Below are 14,018 nucleotides of genomic sequence, written 5' to 3'. Positions count from 1 at the left end.
GTTTCTTTTTCACAAGCAGTCTTACCCCTTTTCAACAAGATCTCTTTCACTATAACCACCTGACAATCGTTGACAATCTTTTCAACCTTGTAGGGTCCTTCTTGGTAGACGCCGTTTTTCGTGATATGCCGCTTCTGCTGGTATTCATGGCTGAGTGCTTGAATACGAGATCTCCAGGTTAAAGCAACTTGGGTTTTGCCTTGGCATCATAATCCTCCTTGTTTCCCGGGTGGGACTCCAATAGGGACCTTTAAGCTGATGTCAAACTCAACCTTCTGAGAAAAATGGTCACGAAACCTCCATTTTGATTCGTCCTTGGGCGGTCACTTGTCACATCTCATTTCCTATTACAACAGCTTTATCAAATCGACGGAGATTCTTGGGACAGTCGTCTTCCATCTTGACTGGAATCTTGGGTTAATACTTATTGTCAACCATTATTAATCAGACTCGAATCTTTTTTCTTGATTTTGATCCCTTCCAGCGTCTGCCTCAGGCGTTCCAAATCTTGGTATATGGTCAGGTGCGGCTGGTGGCTTGGAGCTATCAGGACATCAGCTGGAATAACGGGGTCAGACCCGAATGTGAGGAAATGCGGGGAGGTGCCCAGGTGGGCCATTGGAGCTTGCCGAATCGGGGCCAGGGCGGGAGGTACAACTCTGTGCCACTAAGTTGGGTGCGCACATTGACTTTCCATCATGCAACAAATAGCATTTTCCAGAGTTTGGTGCAGCCGTTCAGTAGGGTTGGTTTTCAGTTTATAGGCCTGCGTTGTAGCCGTAAAAACTCCCAACCGACGGGCTGCATTCTGGAAAAAAGCAGAGGTGAACTGGCGGCCCTGATCAGGTATTACCCTCATGCCCACTCCATAGCGGGGAAAGAATTCGTTGGTCAACACTTTGACGATGTTCTCTGCAGTGGTGTCCGTGATGGGCCATGCTTCAGGGTACTTGATGACAGCATGTTGGATGGGCAACAAATATTTCTTGGTCCCGGGGCCCCTGGTGCTGGGCCAAGGTCCCACTAAGTCACAATAAAATGTAGAGAAACGGGTTTGCTCTTTGGTGGTGCCCTAAAGGAATCTGTTTTGGGGCTCTTTGGGCCTTGAATCGGCGGCAAGCAACACAGCCTCAACGGCTGCAACGATGTGTTGGTGCATATTGGACCAATAAAAGCGTTTCCGGGCTTGCAGATATGTTCTATAGCGGCCCAATTGCCCAGCTAGTGGGTGATGTTGCAGGCACCAAATTACTTCAGGGATTAAGTTAGCAGGGATACACAACCTGTTACGTTCATCCTTGCCTTGTCTGGCTTTGAGATACACAATCTAATTTACCAGGCATAGTTTTGGTAACAATGTGGCATATCTTCTGAGATTTGCATTGGTTCTTTGGCTTGTGTCAGACGTTGATTTCTTCGTCACCCACTCAATCACTGCGCTCAATATCGGGTCCTCCATTGTTTGCTTGCCATGAGATGATATTTGGTAAACGATTCATGTGTCTGGTTGCTGAATTCCGGGTCGTCCGCTCCAACCATTACGTTGTCCTCAATGTCTTGCGACAACATTCTTGAAGTGAGTTGCTGTTTTTGGGGGAGCAGCCCGCAGCCACCCTGGGATGGATATTCCAGAGGCTCATCAACTTCTTAAAATGTAGGACTGGAGGGACGAGGGGGAGGCAAAACATCGCGAAACTTGAACAACTCGGGGGCTCGTTCCTAAGCTCGTTTAAGCGCCACACACCAATTCTTAGCCAATTTTCCAAGGGAACCGGATTTAGGTGTTTTAATATTGCAACGGTTCAGAAACTATGGCTTTATTAAACTACCAACGAAGATCGGACAATGTTTCAGGATCTGAGGTAACCAAAAAAGTAAAACCCCTCCCATCAATAATAGCGTCTCCTCCTAACCGGTTCTCCAACGAAGAACAGAGAACCTTCCATCGGCCTCATTGACCTAGTGGTAGTACATGTGTACTGGAGCAAACACATCTAATTAGTCATCTACCAACTCCTCCACCGAAAGATCAATGAATGTGACATGAAATGATCTCAAACAATAACTTTAGGGCTTGTAGGATAAACGTTCAGGTGGATTGGATTGACGAAGACTTCAACGGAGAGGGCGGTCGGAGGTTTATAAGCAGAATCTGTGTCGGAACGTTCATCACCATCACATGGTTTCAGAAGACGGAGAAATTTCCTATTCCGCCATGAAACACGGCCAGAGGGAAATCTCAGTCTATAACGACGGCTATCTTCCGTTCCAACAACACCACTTGCAACGGTGTCCCATTGAAGCGATGTGGGATCTTGGACAAGAACACGACTTCCAGACGATATTGAAGAGAGTGGACGGGTGGAACGATCATAGTAGTATTTCCTCTTTTTTGGTAGTCTGTAAACGTTTCTTGTCGGCTTCTTCAGCGCTTTTGTGCAATTCAGGGTCAAAGGAACGCCAATTGGCCGGAACAAGTGACCGCAAAGGTTTGCCAAAGACACGCTGAGCGGGCGAAAGTCCATAGTCACGAGGCGAATTGCGAAGCTCAAGGAGACCAGATTGGAATGAGTCGGCATTCAAGTCTCCGCCAGTTTTTTGAAGTAAGCGTTTCACAATCTTAACTGAAACCTCGGCGTGGCCATTACTTTGGGGATGATATGGAGAAGAGGGTTTCCATATCACGCCACAATCACGCAGAAAATTCTGCATCTCTTCAGAACGATATTGAGGGCCATTGTCCGATCGTAATATTCTAGGAACTCCCATCAAGGAGAAAAGTCTCCTGAACACTTTCATGACATCGCTTGAGTTGGGAGCATCCGCGAATTTGCCAACATGGGAAATCCAGAATACCGATCGGCATATACCAGATAGTGATGAGATCCATGAAGAAACAAATCACTCGTGACAACGTCGAAAGCCCGGGTAGGTAATGGCTCTTGCACCATAGGTTCTGAGACATGAGAGGGACAGTAAGTTTGGCAGGATTCACAAGCTTCGACGGTTGTGGCTACATCATTGTCGAATCCAGGCCAGTAAACGGTTTGTCTGGCTCGACGCTTAGTCTTTTCCAAGCCTTGGTGACTGGCATGAAGACGTTGAAGAACAACTTTGATTGACTTGCAAGGAATGACGATCCGATGTCCTTGGAGAACCAAATCGTTTTCGACCGACAATTCATGACACAACTTCCAAAATTGTTGCACATAACTATTAAGAACCCCACTGAAATTGGATTGGATGGAACGAATTAATTCCTGATAATCGAGACCGTCTTTAGCTCGCCTACGCAGGTCGTCCAAAATGAGATCATCCGTGGCATTAGATATTTCAAGGATAGTATTGATCTGCACACCATCCTGATCCTCTTTGGTGTCTTGTTGCTCATCAGGGTCTGTCGTGGGTGCGCAAGACAAGGCATCGGGAATTTGTTGCTCCTTTCCCTTCCTCCATTTCACTTTGAAGGAAAAATCACACAGACTGGATTGGTAATTGAGAACGCGAGGGTTATCAATCGCAGCCAGGGTATACTCATTAAACAATGTCTCCAACGTTGGTGATCGGATAAGACAGTGAAAAAGGGGACACCACGGAGGTAAACACTGCATTTACGAATTGCCCAAAAGATGGCGAGTGCCTCCAGTTCCAATACCGCGTAGCGAGTCTCTGCATCTTTCAAAAAACGGCTCCCCCACTGGATTAATCTCCATTGGTCACTCTGACGTTGCAACAGAACAAATCCCAAACCATGTAATCGGGATGCATCGGTTTGAAGCATAGTATCACATGTGGGATCAAACATTCCCAATACTGGGGGAGAGACGAGGGCATTCTTGACACTTTGAAATGCAACAGAGTGGTCGGGATACCAACCAAACTCCGACCTATTACGCAAAAGATCACGAAGGGGACAGGCTGCTTCCGCAATAAGGGGACTAAAACCACCCAATTGGTTAACAAGTCCGAGGAAGGAGCGCAACTCAGTCTTTGTGGTAGGTACAGGAAACTCCGAAATCGCGTGCAATTTCGACGGGTCAGCCATGATGGATCCGTGCGAAATGCGGTAGCCAACAAATCTAATCGTCGTAGCACCCAGAACCGACTTCTCTTTGCTGACTGTGAGACTGTGACGGGCACACCGTTCCAAGACATCACACAACAACTTGACCATGCCTCGGAATGACGAATGACCAAGGCCGATATCATCAACAACTTTGTGAACGTTGAGACCATCCATTGCTACATCTCCACGGTAGCTAAAGCTGTCACCAGTGGAAACAAATCCCATGGGACTTCAAAGGAATTTGTAACGTCCAAACACAATAATGAAAGTTGTAAGAGGTTGTGCGTCTGGATGTAGGGGCATTTGCCAATACCCCTTTACCAAATCAAGTTTGGCAAAGTATTTGTCACTGGGATGGAAACCACCAATAGCTTCGGCTGGGGTCTTCGTATGGTGAGTGGTTCGTAGAACTTGCAAGTTCAATTTTGTTAGATCCACACAGAATCTAACGTCACCATTGGGTTTCGGAACTATTACTACAGGGTGACACCAAACACTAGGAACATCGCCAAGAGGCTCAATGAACTTGTACCATATAGTCTATAATTGACTTAACTTTATCACCTAAAGCATAGGGCACCGGCCTAGCTGCGTGGACAGCAAAGGGGTTTGAAATCGGGTTTCAAAGTTATAGTCATTGGATCGCCAACAATTGGTCCACACATGGGACGCAGTTCCACGGAATCATTAAACACTGCAGAATAAATCGTTTGCAACTTTTTTTCCACTTGGGCAAACGTTGAAGCGTCTGGAGGCGTTTCAGGCAGAGTAAGTAGCCAATCTTGACGGTCAGGCCAAACCTCATTAGGCTTCGGATTCGATTCAACACTTGGCAAAGGTCCTTGCATACGAAAAGAATATTCGACCAAGGCCACTTCGGACTTCGGGCGAGGATTGGGACGCGGGAAGTTCGGTCCAACGATGTTCAACGTTTTGCAAACGTCCAAGCTCAGGTAAAACCCTTGGACGTCACTGCAGACGACCACTTGGCTTTCGCACGTCCGGAAACCATCGATTGAAATCGAACTCCGAAAGTATCCAACTTGTTTCAGAGGCATGCCGCTAATAGAAACTAGTTTGTCAGAGAATTGAGACTCAAGATTTACGAGATCTTCTACGCCTTTGCCTCGAAACGCCGTAAGTCCTATAACCGAAATTCCAGCCCCTGTATCTGGAACAGCCAAAATAGATATGTGTTTAGATGTCCTCTCGAAATGAAGGTCAACCGACACCATTGAGGAAGAAAATGTTCCAGCTATAGAGATGATGTTCAATTGGGTAGGTTGATGGACATCAGGCTTCGATTTCACGGCACCATGATTTCTAGCAAAACGGCAATGTTTGGCGAAGTGTCCAAGTTTTGAACACCGAAGGCAAGTCGTTCCACGAGCCGGACATTGATCTCGAGGATGACTTGCGTTCCCACAATTAAGACACTTTTGTGAACGGTATGAATCCTTGCCTCCATGTTTATTTTTCTTGTATGGTGAAGAGTGAACAGCGTTTATCTCTTTTCCCCCTGAAGAAAACGTAGGTTTACTGATCTGTTTAGCTCCGCATTTTGCCGTCTCTAGCTCCAATATGTAATTTTGAGCTTCAGTAAAAGTTGAAGGATTTTTCACCATAACTTCGGCTTTATCCGGTTCACTTCTCATTGCTTGTAGAAGAATCCCAATGAACAATCGATCCTCTATGATGTGCGCAACATCAGCATATTCTCCACGCTCACGAATTTTGTTACACAGTGAGGCATAACTTTGACCATCCCTTTGTAACAACGATAGTAACTCACACATGTCCAAATGTTTATTCCTCAAGCTACGAAGGTGGGACTCAATCGCATCCATGATTTCCTTCACTTGGCGACCAGTGTCCAAGCGAATTCCAAGAGTATGTTGGACCATACGGAAAAAGCCGGGGGAACAACATTCCCAGAACGCAGAAACTTGTGTGCTCCGTTCACGACGAGACAATTGCATCGGGGTAGAATAGTTCTCCCATAAAGGACGCCACAGCACAAATTTCCGATGATCTGTGTCTATTTCTAAGGATGGTGGACGTTTAGCAGGAAAACGAGGCAATTCCTGATTGGGGAAAGACGGAGAATTGAGCGATATCGGAGATATCTGGGGATTTGTGCTCAAATTGTCGAATTCCCTTCTCAAACTGATGATTTGGGTCTTGAATGTTATGAATGCAGTCTCATAATCATCCACATCGTTATCAGCATCCCCATTGTCCGCATCAACATGGCCGACAACCTCATCGTCTTGTTGAGAGCGACTTTCCACTCCTCCAAGTTATTTTCCAGGAGAGTAGGATCGTCTCCTGTCAAGTGGGCCTCAAAAGTTCGAACGGTACGTTTCTTGGACCGGGTCACATGAGCCTTAAATGCTCGGCGAGATGCTTTAAGCCTCTCCAAGATGTCTTTCTCAGACGACATAGCGACCATTAACTGGGAACACAGTCGTATCACACTGTGGCGGGATCGATGGAGGTCGGACGATAGGGACGCATAATCGATCCACGGGAGCGGTGCCACAAAGTCCAGTAGTAGATTGGGGTTCCAACCACTACTGCTCAACCAATGATGATACCCAACGATGTTGAATCGTGTACCGATGAATAAGTGTTACTTCCCAATAAGTAGACCAGAACTTCCGAGTTGGTGATGATGAACAGAGTCTTATACTCTAGCTAGCTCGAACTCTAACACGGAGTGATAATTCTCACAAAGGATGGAAATAAGCTATCAAGTAGCTGTACTTGACTCCTCAGACGAGCGTTTATTCTTACTTGCTGATCATTCTAAACAGGGGTTTATATACAGGCCAACGACATATCATTGTACAAGGTCCACCGATGGCGTGATGTAGCGCTCATATCCACAGGCCTACGAGCACCAGTGAATGCATGAGCTGACATCCGGTTATTACAACGGGATGAATGCTTAGGATGGACATCTGTTGCGACGGAATTGCCTTTGTCGCATCTTGTTGGTGCGTGACCATATCACGCCATCTTCGTCCAGTTACCTAACATCATGAATTGCGTGGCAATTCATACAATGGAGTACATTGTAAGTTTACTCGACTCAGGTTGTCTTGGACGTCGTCGATTCCACTACAAAGCCCCCTTTTCGGAAAAGCTCGTCCCGAGCGTTCTTGATGCTTGAGACGACGATAGTGCCATAAAATGATGGATATCACCAAGGCACTACTGATGGAGGTTACGGCAATGGTTATCCACCACCCCATGGCAGACGGTGGCTCGTTTGGGATGACAACATCTAAGTCGACTAGGTTCCTTGATCGGCTGGATTGGAGTTGTTTCCTGATTGCTTCGATAGGTATTGCTGGGCGGTTAGCTTGCTCTTGGCGTGATTGAATGATGTGCTCCAACGTTACTTCAGGTTCATGAGGGACTTGTACCAAAGTTCGGAGCGGGTGAACGGTGGAGATACGGGTTGGCGATATGTTGAATTCTTGGGAGGCTAGGGAACATCCGTCGGGGATGTTTATGCTTGCTTGGCCGGGTTTTACTGTTAGAATCTTACTCAAGGAGTGGTTCTGGCATTCTTGTTGGATTTGACGGGGTTCGGAGGCAGTGACCAAGACTGAATGAGATTCTGTCAGTGTTAACTCCAGGGATCTCGTGAGTCTTACTCGATGTTGGCAATGATGCATGGCCTGTTCGGTGAGGCCTCGGAATAACAGATGCAGACAGGATGGTTGGTTATCTTTGAGTTGCACTTGCAGGGCTGGACAAAGGTATAAAGTCCCGACATTAAGGCAAGCTTGAATATTGGAGGCATCCAGATTGAGGTACAGGGTATTTTCCGTGTTGGTGGCCAGCATTCGGGTGTGACTGCTGAGGAATATCTCTAAACCTTGGTCCACTACCAGGGGTGTAGGGATATGTTTGTATAGGTCGAGCGTCTCCTTGACATTGAAGATGGGTATTGGTACGGCCACATGGAACGTGGTGCTGGTAATTTTGGCATGGCACGGCAACGCATAGAAATCTGTGATATGATTGGCCTCAATAGCTATCTTCATATTGTCTGGGATCCGTTGTTTAATTTGTTGCAGTTCCTGACGGACTTGTGCGGGGCTGATTAAATAGGTATCCACTTTGCCTTGCAGTGCCGCGGTGATGGTCGTGAGGATTTCAGCAAGAGTTTGGGTATAGGTTGCCAGAGACCTGTACGTGGCGTCAACATGCATCATCACCTGATGCATATGGATTTCCTCGTCTAGCTGCTGCCGAACTCCCAAATGTTGCTTGAGTAGAATATCCACTGCTTTGTCCAGGATTTCGAGTTGTCGGGTGTTGTCGGCCGTTTTTCTGGTCAGGATGTCAAGCCCATGGGTTAAATAATCCTCTTGTTGTTGGATTCCGTCTATCGGCGTGGATAAGTAGCAGGAGTAGACCAAATTGCTTAACGTGGATCCAATAGCTACCAATCCGGCCATTAGTAGCGCTGATCGTCTTCCTCGGAACTGGGGTGGTTGTGGCTGCCCGCTGATCTCCATCAGTGAGATTAGATCATGCAGCTTATGGTCGGTGGTTTGAATTTGGTCATGGATGAGGCATAATTGCGTTTGCAGGTATCGTTGCATCGTCCTTGCTGGTCACTACCCACATATATTTTATATTATATACAGGCCAACGACATATCATTGTACAAGGTCCACCGATGGCGTGATGTAGCGCTCATATCCACAGGCCTATGAGCACCAGTGAATGCATGAGCTGACATCCGGTTATTACAACGGGATGAATGCTTAGGATGGACATCTGTTGCGACGGAATTGCCTTTGTCGCATCTTGTTGGTGCGTGACCATATCACGCCATCTTCGTCCAGTTACCTAACATCATGAATTGCGTGGCAATTCATACAATGGAGTACATTGTAAGTCTACTCGACTTAGGTTGTCTTGGACGTCGTCGATTCCACTGCAACACGTTGGGAACAAGGTTCACTACCAAGGGAACGTCTCAGTGCCTTGGTGAAACACACTGCGCCATGGTAGGTTTACGAGTATATGGCTTTATTAAACTACCAACGAAGATCGGACAATGTTTCAGGATCTGAGGTAACCAAAAAGTAAAACCCCTCCCATCAATAATGGCGTCTCCTCCTAACTGGTTCTCCAAAGGAGAAGAGAGAACCTTCCATCGGCCTAATTGACCTAGTGGCAGTACATGTGTGCCGGAGCAAACACATCTAATTAGTCATCTACCACTTGTCTACCTCCATGAGAACCTCAGGTTTCTCTTTAATCCCGGGATGGGGGTACCTTGACATTGCATCTGCATTAGCATGTTTCTTGTCTGGACGGTGCTTTATTTCAAAGTCAAATTCTTGTAGTTTATTGGACCATCGCAGGATCTGTCCGTGTAGCACCTTAGACGTCATCATCCATTTAAGGGCTTGATGATCAGTACGAATAAGGAATTTTCGCCCAAAGAGGAAGTAGCGAAAGTGCTCAACGAAATGTTGCACTGCTAGCAACTCTTTTTTTGGTGACCGGATATTCCCTTTCGGCTTTGTTTAAGGTGCGTGAGGCATATGCTATAGGACGCGCAGTGTTGTCCAATTGACCTTGTTAGAGCACGGCCCCAATAGCTAATTCAGAGGCGTCAGTGTCAAGAATAAAGGGGTGTGCAGAGGTAAAATTAGGTTGCGCTAGAATGGGTGAGGAGCTAAGGAGTGTTTTTAGCGTTTGAAATGATTGCTCCTGCTCAGCTTCCCCAAGGAACAGGGCCTCTTTTTGCATCAGTCGTCGGAGAGGTTCAGCGAGGTTTCAGAAATCCTTGATGAATTTGCAGTAATACCCGCACTTGCCGAGGAAAGTTTGCACTTCCTTTACATTCTTTGGAGTGGGCCAGTCTGTGATGGAGCGCACATTGCGGTCATGGGGTAACATAGTGTTATGGGAAATCTGGAATCTCGGTTTCTTTGACAAATAATTTCGATTTTTTAGGTGCAATTATTAGGTTGGCTTTCTCCAAGGCATATAGTAGCCTGGCGAACTTCCAAAGCCCGTCCCAGAAATCTTTACAGCCAATCAAAATGTCATCAAAGAACGCCAAAATCTCTTCGTTTTCCACCAATGGGCCCAATACTTTTTTCATTAATCGTCATCACTGTTCCTGAATTATTGGGTCCAAATGGCATTCGGTTGTACAAGTAGAGACCCTCTGTGATCACCATGGTCAGTTTGTCTCTTGATGATTCTGCCACGGGCACAGCAAGGTAAGCGCCAGCCAAATCCAACGTGATGAACAAGGCTGCTTGTGGAAGGACATTGTTGGCTAATTGCTCCAGGATGTGTGCCAGCGGGAAGGCATCGCGTTTGGTGACATCATTGAGTCGCTTGTAGTCCACCGCATACCGGTAGGTGTTGGCTTTCTTCTTCACCGGTACCACAGCTGATGACCACTCACTGTGACTTGGCGAAACGATCCCTTGGTCGATTAGTTCCTGGAGGGTTTTGCGAAAATCACTTTACATCGCAGGTGTCATTGGTCTCACTTTATTGCAACGTGGCGTGGCGTCACCCGTATCCACTACGAACTCCATCTGGTGGGTGCATCCCACATTGTACTTGGACCTGGAAATCACTCCATTGAATCTGACAAAAAGAGCCTCTGTGAGTACCTTCTCGTCCTTCTGTAGGTTTGGGTTACTCCATAACCCGTCTCCAAACAGGGACCGGACTTCTTTGCTATGTTCCGCACGTCGTCGGGTGCTATGCGTTGGTTCAGCTCCCAGCTCCCACTGAAGACTTGTATTTGGCTTAAATACCACGTGAGGGAACGTTTTTGTCGCACTTTTTCCTTGGGGAGAGGACGAACTTTGCGTGTTTTCGGCACTACACAACTTCTGCTCAATAAACACTTGTTGCGGCTTTTACGCTTCTTTGTCCTGTAATGAACCGGATATCGACTCCGAATTGACCGATGACGAAATGATAGAAGCTTGAGTATCCAAAGACTTAATGATTATATTTGAGATAGACCTTACTGTATGATAGGAGCTTAAGAAACCGGAGTTGATGGCAAGACAGGTTATGAATATCAACTGTCTGTTCTGCTATTTTGGCTTTTCCTTGTCAGTTTTGCTTTACCCTAATATATGATCGGCATATTCCTAGTGGGGGGTAAATCAAAAGAGACTACGCAATTTCGGGTTAGTAGGGGTGCTGATTTGTTTAAGGGGTAAATTTCTTTATGTGCCAATTCTATTGCGGTTAATAATCGGGAATCCTGATTAGAGTTGTTGAATTCTTGATTTGCACACTGCACTTCTTTTGGGCCCATAACTTTGGGCCTGCCTACTTATTGATGGCCGTCTTGGGACTCATTGGTGCCTCGTTCTGTCGCCATCATCACTCTGTTAGTCGCCATCATCACTCAATGACAACTTCATCAAATGGTGTTTCACTATAGTGGCCTCCCTCTGAATGAAGGCGCTGAATTGAAACCAGATCCATGTCTTCTAATCTTTATGTAATCAACTGCCAATGTTCATCTGTGAACTTGAACTTAGGCAGACCAACCTTTTTGGCTGGTCTTACTCTAGAGCACGCCGGCTTTTGAGTAATGGTCGACCCTATCTCAAGATCATGATGATCTGACTGATTACTAGGCATCACATGGACATACTGGATCAGATCAGGGTCATTGGACAAGACCAAGTCGAGAACACTATTCCCTCTAGTGGCTACACCAACGTGCTGGGAGAAATTGAGCAACATCGCAAATTCCTCCAGCTTTTCAAACAACTGAGATGTCGATTTCAAAATAGGAATGTACTCACTAACTTCCCACTCTACAACGCCAGCCGGAAAGCTGAGGTCCCCTGCAAACACAACCTTGAAGCTAACTGACCAGTCCATCACATTTCTTATGAATTTGAGATTTTTTTCGGAAATAAGGCAATGCAGATTCAGGCAAAGCCCTATGAAGGGCTGATTGTCCTTTGATGGACTAGGGTTATCAGATCCTTGACTAGGCCTTCTGATCTTAAAAAATCCTGCTTTTTGACAAAGCTCGTCTTTGGTGGAGGGTGTGAGACCATTTGAGGAGAGGGTAAAAGAGGGGGAGATTTACTTCCGCCCCCGGGGTTTGATCCCACAACACCTGGGTATTGGTTTCTTGCCTTGTCATGCTGTCTCTTAAACGGCTTGGCTACACCAGCTCCTTAAAGGTTACCTCTGTCATTAGGGTTTGACGGGTTTGACCCATGACACCTTGGGACAGGATTCTTGCCTTGTTCACGCGTCCTATTAGAACGCTTTGTTATATCAGCTCCTTAAAACAAGAACTTATTATAGCCTTGCGAGTGTAGATTGTCTTCAAGAAATCGTGGAAATTGCACGAAAAGTGATGGGTTTGTGTGCAGTTGGTGGGTTTGAACTCATCAAATTCCCATCAAATTTGCGTGAGCTGTTGAGCTCTGTCTCACAAGAAAATATGACCCATCTTTAACAAACCTTCACTTTAAAACAGAAGAGCTACCTCCTGGGAGGGCTTTGGGCATTGTGTGGATTGTTGAATGTGACACCCTTGGGCTTAAGACCAATATTGAAGAAACCAAAATAACAATGTGGTTCTAGTGCTTATGACCCTGTATGATAAGCAGCTGCCTTCTTTTTTGTGGGATGACAAAAAATGCAAGAAGCCTATGCCCAGTAAATTGGGTGGGACAAATTGTTAATATCAAAGAATGGCCTTGCCAATAGCTCCAGCCAGAGCTAGAGCAACGCCGTTACAAGTAATGACATTATTGTTATTTTGAGTAATGCTACAGGTTAACCATTAGTTTTCTTCAAAAGTAACAGTATTGGTAACGGAATGGCATTTTAGCTCTCCTGTTACCATTACTCTGCTCTGTTTTTTAATGTTTATGAAAAAATGTTTAAAGGTTATTAAAAAAAGTACCGCATTACTCAAGCACTGCTCTTTGACGTATGGATTGTAAAAGGAAAGAAAGGTCTGTTTGTGATATCTTATGAAACTAAAAAATAAACAAAAAATAAAAAAAAATAATGAAACTCAAAAACTATCTTTCATTTTTCAGATATTTTCAGTCGATATACAGCAGGAATGACACGGATTCCAAAAAGAGGTTTTTATTAGAGTGAGAAAACAACGAAAAAATATCGGCAAATCTTAATCTTATAAAGCAATGAATGGGTCAAAATGATTTCATATGCATTCAAAACCACTGAATTGAATGTGCCTTGCTCCGGTATACCTTCATCGCAAAAATCATGGCGCTGGGGAACATTTAGCACGAAATTGATAAGAATCAGTTTTAATGTAATAATTAGTTTTCTAGCCCAAGAATAAGACGATTAAGTGTGTCAGTCAGATGAAAACTCTTTCTGCAAATCCCCTTTTTTATTTCTTCGTTTTCTATTAATTGAATTTCGTTCATTTGTTTTAATCCAACTGAAATTTGGTTTTTTAGTCAGGTCGTATCAGTAAAACCACGAAAGTCTATAAACACTGAATGTGAACAAGCTTCCTGACAAATTGGCACGCTCTTGGTCCTAATGCCTCTGAGCCACTTTCCGAATTAAAGTAATAAAAAAAGAATAATGTAGATCTTTGCAATAAAAGACAGGTCATTTTTGTGTCATTTACTTGTCAAGTGGTTCATTTGAAAGTTAGGTTTTCAGAAATATATGTTGCTGACCAAGAGCAAGCACGCCGATAATTCGAATTTTATGTAGTGTCTACTACATAACTTTTGACAAATCTCCTGAGTTTGGGCTCAAATTTGGCCAAGCTCATCTATTCAAAAAGATCTTGTGATCCTAACAACTGCTTATGTGGAATGGGGACGTTTAGGCAAGCTCTGGCAGGTTCGTTTGTTTTCTGGTACCAATGTCAGTGATGCAAGTTTGGGGCTTCAAACACGTTTTTGAGAAGTTA

This window comes from Tigriopus californicus, chromosome 11 (assembly GCF_007210705.1).
Source record: "Tigriopus californicus strain San Diego chromosome 11, Tcal_SD_v2.1, whole genome shotgun sequence".
Classification (NCBI taxonomy): domain Eukaryota; kingdom Metazoa; phylum Arthropoda; class Copepoda; order Harpacticoida; family Harpacticidae; genus Tigriopus; species Tigriopus californicus.
This window is presented reverse-complemented; position numbering follows the sequence as displayed.